General features: G+C 45.8%; 1 pseudogene; it reads right to left on the reverse strand.

The window, feature by feature from the left end:
• Window positions 1-2,225: 2,225 nt before the first annotated feature.
• Window positions 2,226-2,348, reverse strand: LOC115064610 (annotated as a pseudogene).
• Window positions 2,349-10,300: the final 7,952 nt, after the last annotated feature.

Here is a 10,300-nt window from a genome sequence, read left to right on the forward strand (position 1 = left end):
AAGTGCTGGGATCGGGTTGTGATGCCGAGTTGCTAGGGGTGGAACTCAGAGCTTTGTGTGTGTGTGTGTGGGGAGGGGGCATATGGTATTTGTACAAACATATGTACACATATGCAGAGGCCAGAGGAGAATGCTTTTACCTTTATCCCCTTCACTTTGCTTATTTGTTCCAGGCAAAGTCTCCCACTGACACGAAGCTCACGGGCAGGCTAGGCAGGCTGATCAGTGAGCTCCTGGGCTCTCTTGTCTCTGCTGGCTCCCTTCTACCAGAAATGCTGGGGTCATAGGCACACATAGCCATGCCTATATCTTTTTGCACATGGGTACTAGGGATTTAGACTTAGCTCTGCTGGGCTTTCCCAGCCAGTGCTCCTACCTAGCGAACCATCTACCCAGCCTACCAAGCCCCCCTCATTTCTTGATGTCTTTCTGGACTGTCAGAGCCCACCTTGGTGCTGTGACACATCTAGAAATTATCTTGATGAGATGCTGAAAGGACGTGGGCTCCTGTTGGATAAGGAGATGCTATCACATAGGTGCCATTAAAAACTTTCAAATCAGAATATAAGCCAGGAGGAAAGGTTCTGAAGCAATTATCACTTAATGATGGCCACTGCTATGCTTGATCTTGTTCTCTTTTGGTCTCTAATTATCTTACATTCCTCATATGCCCCCTTCTGTGTGTCTAGACATGTGCTAACACCTATTTCTTTACCTTTTATAATTAGAATCTCTACTGCACCCCCCCCCCCAACAAGCTCATGATTTTTTTTCTTTTTTCTTTTTAACTTTTTATTGGTTCTTTGTAAATTTCACCGTGTGTGCCCCAATCCCACTCACCTCCCCTTCCCCTCGTACCTGCCTTCCAGACTTTCACCCTTGCAACCTCCTCCACAACAGATGCAAATGTTCATTGCAATGATTTGTTGGTCTGATTCTAGGCCCCTGGCTTCTGCTGCACCATCAATACTGGAACCTTACTGGGACCCCTCTCAGATATCCTGTTGTTGCCCTGGGTCATGGAGGTTCTGTAGCTTTGGATCTGGAGAATCCTTCATGCATCCTGGAAGTTTACCAATGGAGTAGGTGTAGACTGAGGGAGGAGCGGAGGGAGTCTCTCCCTGTTCTACACCACTGCCCATCAGACAAGAGGCAGGGCCAGCTCTCCTGCCTTCTGACATGGGAAGGTGTGAGGGCATCTCTCCCTTGCTCACACTGCCGTGTGGCAGACAAGTTCTTCCATGCTCACCCTCCTGAGGCTGGCTCACCCACATCTCCTCCATCAAGATTGAGGCGCAGTGCCTGCTCATCTGAGTGCTACAGCAGGGGAGGGGCAGGGACAGCTCTCCTGCTCTCATGAGAGAGGAGCGTATCTCTCCCTTGTCCATACCACTGCGTGGGAGATGAATGGAAGGGCCAGCTCTTCCACACTCCTATCCTTGGGGCCGGTTCACCCGTAACTCCTGCAATGTTATAGGGCCCATCCTCTCAAGTATTGCAGCTGACTAAGGGTAGGGTTAGCTCCCCTGCTCTCCTGCTTCCAGGGCCAGCTCTCCCACAATGCCAAGGGGTGAGGTGGGGCCAGTTCTGCACAGCTTTCAAATATCAACATGTCCCTGGGCAGTAGCCCAGACCAGGGATGTCCACCAGGCCTTTGGTGATAACGGATCCTTACTGCTGCAGGTACACTGACTCAGAGGTGGCTCCTGTGGAAGCACAGGCCAGGACCCCACCATGGTCCCAATTGGCATCAGCTGTTCCCCATTACCCTTGATCTTCCAGTTCTGCCTCTCTTCATTGTGCCACATCTCTCTGTTTCCCTTTCTCTTTTATTTCTCCACAATTTACTTGGTCCTCTTAATGGCATCATGGCCACTGAGTGTCTGGGGTTGTCTCAGGAGTGGTCTTAGGAGTGCTATGCCCCATCCATGCCTTATGGCATTGGGCAGCGGTCATCTTGTGCATGGTCTGCCCCCTCCCAGGCCTGTGCATGGCTGAACTGGTGGTCATCTCAGGCTAGTTTGCTGTCTGGGCTCCATGGCACTTGTCTGTTGGTTGTCTCTGGATTGCTCCTCATACAGGCCTAATTGAGTGGCTTCCTGGGACCCACAGTCCCAGGTGGGGTTCTTTTTAGTTTCTGGCTTGCTCCCTATCCTGGCCTGGGAACTCATTCTGGCTTGCCTGCTGCCAGATTGGTGGTCATCTAAGGTTTGCTTTACTCAGGGAGTGTTAGGCTATGAGTCATTCCAATGTTTATAGGTCAGAACATTGAGCATAGATATAGCCTCTCCTGTCTGCCACCACACATGTGACACAACAGCCACACCAGCAACACCTCTAGGGCCAGGTTCTTCTTCTTCTTCTTTTTTAAAGCTCATGCTTTGAATGCTTGTCACCCAGCTTATATTACTTTGAGTCTGTAGAGCTTTTAGGTGGGTGGAGCTTGGTTGGTGGTGGGGGTGGTGAGTTCCTGGGGAGGGAGCTTTGAAGGTTGCAGTTCCTCTTGCTCCTGGATGCTCTCTCTGCTTCTTGGCCCACTGGTGTGTGAGGCACATCCTCTAAAAACTCCCACCTACATCAACAGAGCTACACAGTTCTGTTTTGATCAACTGTATTCCTTGAAAATAAACTCTCATGTTGTTTCTGCCAAGTGTCATGTCACTGAGAGGTAAACACAGACTGATCTATCGTCTTTTTAAATTTTATTTTTTTTTATCTTATGTTCAAACTTCACATCTTAGTGTTCAGAGCTAAACTTAAGTTTCAACCCTTCATTGGAACCATTGTGACCTCCGTGGAGTTGTGTGCTTTTATATTCTCCAGCTGTAAGTTGCTTACATCATCTCGTTATGTCACTGTTCACGTCACACAAATATGTTTCAGGGCTGTACTCTGTGCCAGGCACTGCTGAGGCACCAAGACTATACACAGAGATAAAATGTATGAATTGGTTGTTGTATGACAAAATTTTTCCTTGGGGAGATGCAGCAAACACCTCCTGTGTTCACCCCGATGGAGAACCTATGATAGGCGAAAATATGGATACCACCAAAGTTCACTTTGGTGAATCAATGAGTTTTATGGAGGTTACTTACAGGAATATGGGTGAAGGGGTTGTTTACAGGAGCAGGCATTATCACCAAAGCCCATCTCAGAATGGGTGACAACTCACAAAATCTGGAAACCCAGAGCACTCTGTACCCTATAGGCAGCTTAACAGTTTGTAGTGTCCTCTCCAGGTGCCTTAGTTGGTCTGATTCCCTTCCAGGTAGCTTGGCTGTCCTCTGTTTCTTCCAGGCAGCTGTCTGGTCCCAGAGTCTTCTTTGCAGCTCAGTTTATCTCAGTCTTTTAGGAGTTCTGCACAATATGTGTGAGGGAGTGACCCTCTGCTTTCATGTTTACTCTGGCAGAGAGGGGCCTGTGAATCTGATCAGTTTCAGGGACTCCCTGGAGTTAATTTGAGCTCCCTTACTTAAAGAGCACCCTTGCAGGATGGAATGTTTCATTCTTAGAGAAAACTGTTACATAATACTTGTCAACACTGACAGACAGCCCCTGGAGCAGAAAAGGGACAATGGTGTATAATGATAAATATTCCAGAGATTGCTTGTTGGTGTACGTTTTTGGGGCTATTTTATTTGGATTCTTATACCTACCACCCTTTTCCACCCAATCCTTCCCAATCCCTCCAACACTAGGTAGGAGAGAAAGAAGGTTAGAGGGGAAAGGAGCTATAGACTGTTTTTGACTGCTTCCTGGTGGTTAAGGGTATCCGGTTCCATGGAGCAAGTCCAATCTCTGTCATCAGGATATCTCCAACCAGCAACCCAGCAACCCAGCAAGCCAGCAACCCAGCACCCAGCAATCCTGCAACCCAGCAACCCAGCACCCAGCAACCCAGCAACCCAGCACCCAGCAATCCAGCAACCCAGCACCCAGCAACCCAGCAACCCAGCAACCCATCAACCCAGCAACCCAGCACCCAGCAACCCAGCACCCAGCAACCCAGCACCCAGCAACCCAGCAACTCAGCACCCATCAACCCAGCACCCAGCAACCAAGCACCCAGCAACCCAGCACCCAGCAACCCAGCAACCCAGCAACCCAGCAACCCAGCAACCCAGCACCCAGCACCCAGCAACCCAGCACCCAGCAATAGCAAAGCAGCAGCAGGGAGTAGCAGCAGCCAAGGCGGGAGCAGTGAGGGGAGCAGCGGCCTCACAGGCCTTCTCAGGGCTCTTGCATTTATAACTTCTCAAGAGTCCTCGCGATTCCAAACATAAACTATCTGCAGCTTGTAAAAATCCCAGCCCTCCTAGAGCAGGAGACAATGAGAGTCAGTGGCTGTGGATGATCTGAAGCAGCCCCCTTTCCCAAAGCTGGGACTAAAACAAAAACGTGTTCACATAACATAACTGGGGTTTTAAAAGAAACCAAAATTCCCACTTACAATTACTTCTCAGGAAAAGGAAACGTTTGCATTGATACCTAAAAGGAGGGAACTATGGGAAGATCCAGGGGCTGGGAAAATAAGAGCAAGACTTTTGTCATTGGAATAACCTGTTGTGTCCAGGAATAGATATCAACTCTGGTGTCACTGTGGCCAGAGCTTAGCCAGACAAGGCTTAGTGGTCCGTGGTAGATGAGCACCCAGAGATAGAGAACCTTATTCACCAGAATCAGAATAAGAGAGTTTAAGGCAGAGAATCAATGGATCCCATTTTGTTCTGTGAAGACTGGGCTGAGATGGGAATAGAAACTTCAAAATACCTTCCACTCATGCCTTGGAGTCAGCAACCTCTCCTAGTGTTTGGAGACAGCAGCGATGGAGCTCCCGTGCACAGCCCGTGAGCCAAGAGCTAGCCATGTAGGCTCTGTGTGTGGTAAGCTTAGACTTAGCTGGGGACATTTCCAAACCATAGCTACTCCCACCCTGTTGATATGCTGTCTTAGTAAAGGTTTCTATTCCTGCACAAAATATCAAGACCAAGATGCAAGCTGTGGAGGAAAGGGTTTATTCAACTTACACTTTCTCGCTGCTGTTCATCACAGGAGAAAATCAGGACAGGAACTCACACAGGGCAGGAACTTGGAGGCAGGAACTGGTGCAGAGGCCATGGAGGGATGGTACTTACTGGCTTGCTCAGCTTGCTTTCCTATAGAACCCAGGACTACCAGCCCAGGGATGGCACCACCCACAAAGGGTCCTCCACCCCCTTGATCACTAATTGAGAAAATGCCTTGCAGCTGGATCTCAAGGGAGGCTCCTTTCTCTGTGATAACTCCAACTTGTGTCAAGTTGACAGACAAAATCAGCCAGTACATATGCTGTCTAGAGAACCCCAATTGAAGAAATATTAAATGGGACCAAATGTGACAATGTATGTGGAAACCCTTAGCCTTGTTCCCACACTGGTTAAGGACACAGCGAGCATACAACACAGTTGAACTTGCAGAGTGCAAATTCTAGGAAATTCCATGGACAGATTCTAGACTGGAACTGCATTCCAGACTCCTACATGACTGCACATGTGACTATGGAAGCCAGACATCAATATTAGCTGACTTCCTAAGTTGTTCCCCCTTTAATTTTTTGAGACGAGGTCTCCAGCTGAAGCCAGAGCTCACTGACTGGCATCACAGGAAACCTCTGAGATCCATGAGGCTTTGTCTCCCAATGCTGCATTTACAGGCATGTAATGTCAAGTGTGGTATTTATATGGGTTCTGGAGATCCACGCTCAGGCCCTCAGGCCTGCGCAGCAAGCAGCTTACCCACTGAGCCATCTCCCCAGTCCTGCCTTTTGAAAATTCTTAGTAGTGAGCTGTCTTATTTGCAGAGTAAATTGCAGTGCATAAAAATGTTTGCATTAATTTCCTTTTCCCACTTAATCTTTCCCAAGTAGATAATGTTATTTTCCACTTATGGAAACCAAATGTTCACAGCATGAAGGGTGTGATCAAGGTCACGATGATGGTAAGGGTCTGGGCGGGGACATGGACATGAGCGTTCTCTCTCTATTCAAAGTTTATGGTCTTCCATTGATGTACATTCCTGATCTCAGCCAGGAGCTAGATTTGGTCTTATTTTTATATATTAGTTTAAACAGAAACAGATTAATTAATCAGAAACAGATCATTTAATGGTTTTTTTATTTGTTTGTTTTGACCTGTTCCATTTGCTTATGTGTTCTCTTGAGCTGCAGTTCATAATTCATCACGATGAATACTTCTTTCTTACAACCTGGGTGGTGGCACACTTCAAATAACAAAGGAAAAAGCTGACTTATGGAAGTGAACGCTAAGCCTCTTCCATGAAGTCATTCCTGTCCATGATTTGTCTGAGTTATGCCCACGGTAATGTGGTAACTGGCACAATTTCAATAGCTGTAATATCTCTTCAATTACAGCTGCCCAAAGATCACTTAAAGCCTCGACTGCTCAATGCGTCAAGGTGGGGCTATAGGGAAGACACATCAGTCATGGTTGTCTTTGCAGGGGGCAGGTGAACAATTCACGTGCCACCAGCACTTTTAAGGGATGTCAAGGCTATTTCAAAGGTGACAAAGATAAGCAGGGATACATCCAACAAATTAGGTTCTAGAGTTTCTTCAATCATTAAAGCTCACAATTTCAAAATACAACAGTAATAGACTACTCAATCTATGCAACATGTATTCATAGTTTGTTCAAAACTTGTTTCTTGTGCACAACCAGAGTTTGACTTTGTAGGTGAAAAAGGAAACAACTCAGCGCCCCCATTATTCCGACTAGAGCCTTCTAGTGGGCGAGACAGAGCTCTTTCCAGCTAACTGTGACTTCCAGGCCCTTGGGTTTGACTGCTTGCTCTCCCCGGAGTTGCGGTGATTCTGAGGTTGCGGGATTTGGCTTTTAGAGGTGGTCACTGAGGTCACCTTGGAAGGGTCATTTCCAGTTCAGTCCTTGCTTCCTGTTCCATTAAGATATGCATGGCAGCAGCAGTTCTGCAGTGCCTTCCTGTGCCAGGCCGACCATATCTCCTCAAACCCCCTGTACCTCTTCCCAGCCTTAAGCTGCTTCTGTCAAGAAGGGTTTTGTTTTTGTTTTTTAATTTAAAATGTGACCATAGGAATTTTTAATTTTTAAAAAAACTTTTACTATTCTCTCATACATTACACCCCAAACTCAGTTTCCCCTCTCTACTCCTCCCAGCTTCTCCTCTGTGTCCCCTCTCCCCCGAATCATCCTCCTTTGTTTCTTAAAAACAAAAAACCCAAAACCAAACAACAACAACAACAACAACAGACATTCACCAAGCATGGCCTAACAAGAGTCAATAAGACTGAGCACAAACAAACGTTCATATCACGCTGTACTTGGCAATCCAGTAGGAGGAGAAGGCTCTCAGGCAAAGGTAAAAAGGTAGAAGAGTCAGAGACACCCCTACTCCTACATTCCCAGTGTTGGGAGTCCCACAAGAACATGATGCTACACAACCATAAGATATACGCAGAGGGCCTTGCTCAGACTATTTCAGGCCCTGTGATTGTCCCTTCAGTCTCTGTGAGACCCTACGGGTCCTGCTTAGTTGATTCTGTGGGCCGTGCTCTGATGGTATCCCCGACCTCCCTGGTGGCTCCTATAGCCCCCTGAGTTTGTGGGGTTATCCTGTCTCCATCGAGTGTTTGGATGTGGGTCTTTGGATCAGTTTTCATTGGTTGCTGGGTGATGCCTTTAGGATGGCATCTAGGCTAGGCACCGCTATAGCAGTATAGCAGACTATCATTAGAAATCAGTTCATTGACTGTCTTTGGTTTGGTTCTAGCCTGGGTCTCTGGTGCCTGGTCATCCAGGCAGTGTAAGGCTTGGATTCCTTCTCATGCAGTGGGTCATGAGTTGGATCACTCATGGGTTGCCCACTCTATCAAGTTCTGTGCCACCATTGCTCCAGCATGTCTTGCATGTTGGATAGATTGTTGGCTGGAGGTTTTGTGGCTGGGCTGATAGCCTCGTCCCACTGTCAAGTAGCTCTTTTTTTTTTTTTTTTTTTTTTTTACAATTTTGAGAAGAGTAACTGATAGAGTGACCAATCAGGATACTAGCTTTATCATGCCTTCTACTACTGCTCAGAAGGTGTGTATTAAATGAAAAGTTAAAACTGGATTATTCACTAGTGAAATCAAGGAAGACAATTATTCTGTTGTGTTTTGACTGTCTCTCTCTCTCAGTGTGTGTGTGTGTGTGTGCGCGTGCATTTGTGCATGTAAATGCTGGTGTACCCTGCCCTACTCCCTCAGAGTCCAGAAGTCTTGGATTCTATGGAGCTGGAGTTACAGGTGATTGTGAGCTCCTGAAATGGGTTCTGGGAGCCGAACACAGGGCCTTTGTGAGGGCTGTATGTGCTTTTAACCACTGAAAACCTTTCTAATCCAGATATTTTTATTTTAAAATAATTCATTTCAATCGTATAATGAAACAGAAAAGATGGCAATATACGATTCCACTTATGAGCAGTGACATATAGAGACTCAGAGAGCAGAGCACTGGTTGTCAGGGCACAGAGAAGAGAGTAATGGATGGTTAGTGTCAAATCTTACAGACTTTGGTTTAGCAAGGCAGAGTCCTGTGGATGGATCACAGTGGCATTGCAACAAGATGAATCTACGTACTATTGCTGGATTAGACACAAAATGGCAAAACCAATAAATTCTCTGTTATGTGCATTTTTTTTATCAGAATGAAAATAATAAAAACGATGAGAGCGTAACAAAAAGTCAGTGTCTATCTACCAAGAAATAGAGATGACATGTTTTGCCGCAGCTTTAGTTTTTCCTCATTTAAAGGCAATAGGACCTGAAATCGAACAGACAGACTCCTCCTTTGGTTTGGCTTCATGGATTCCTCCACTTCTCTCTCTCCTGACATGCAGATGCTGTCCTACAGTTTGGGCGCAGGATTCCTAGGCAGTGAGTAGACACTTATACCCTCGTCAACATCATTGTCCCAGAGGCTATTAGAAACACGCCATGGAGAAATGTGAGTGGATCATTCTTTGAGAGTGCTGGGGTTGGACTGAAAATGTCTCCTAAAAGCTCACGCATGTAGTGTTCAGAGGTGGCGCTCAGAAGGTGCTCCGATCAATCCATTGACAGATTCGTAGTTTGACGGCTGTATTAGGAAGTGAGGTCCAGTTGGAGGAAACAGAGGATCTATCTTCTCTGCAGCCTCTTTTTCTGTCTGGCTGTCTTTACATCTCTGTCAGGATGCTCTGCTTAATTTCAGTCCCGGAAACATGAGCTCAAACCTCAGAAACCATGAGCAAAACTAAGCATCTCTTCTCTTCCTTTTTTCTCACAGGTGTTTTACCACAGCAATGGGAACTGACCAACATAATGGACAAAAGAGGACTTAGCATGGCACTGGCTCAGGCTAGGTCATGCTAGGCCAGGTTTGAAAGATCGGGACTCTAGGTAGGATGCTTTTAGGACTGGTAATACGTCGATGATTAGGCATCTCATAAGAAAGGAGGGATGCTGAGAGTGACACTACTGTTACAGTTGTTTGGGAAATACGATGAAAGGAGAGCCATTTTTGTGGTTTGGCAAATGTTCACTATTTTGCTTATGTTCAAATGAAAGCATGGAGTGCTGTATTTTGGTTATGGTTCCTTGTGGTCATGGGAAAGCCTTGGCAGATGCTGGTATTCTGGGAAGGGAAATAGAAGCGGTTGTCTGCTCTTTGTCACTATGTATGTATCAGAAGCACACCCACTGTGATTTTCATGACTTTTTATAAATGAATGATAACTCTTTAGACACATAATTCTGCAAGTAGCTGAATTAACTTTGTAGTATGAGACTTAACTTTACAGTATGAGACCAACCTTGATGTCAGACGACATGGCTCGTGTCTCTCTTGCTCTGTTTGTATTGAACTGGAGAAGGGTCATGATGCTTCTTGTTCATTAAAAATGGTGCTGACACAACTAGTTCAGAGTTTCAGTATGGTTTTTCAGAGAAAGAAAATAGGTGCCTAAAAAGCAAGGTGGTACTCAACACTATGGAAGGACATAAAAACCAAGACGAAGGGTTACTTTCTGCCAAAACCTGGGACAATAAAGGCAGTAAAATAATGATAGTAACTGTAGGATTATAAACCCTAAAATAAAAATATCCATAGGCTCATTTGCCCTAAAGGAAACATTGAGCATAACTAAATAATCACACAGGTTACAAATATTTTCACTTTGCTCAGCTTGCAGCTATATAACAGTTCAGTTTTTATATGGTAATTTTTTATTAAGTTTTTCTTTCACATATTTC

This window comes from Mus pahari, chromosome 8 (assembly GCF_900095145.1).
Source record: "Mus pahari chromosome 8, PAHARI_EIJ_v1.1, whole genome shotgun sequence".
NCBI classification, from domain to species: Eukaryota; Metazoa; Chordata; class Mammalia; order Rodentia; family Muridae; genus Mus; species Mus pahari.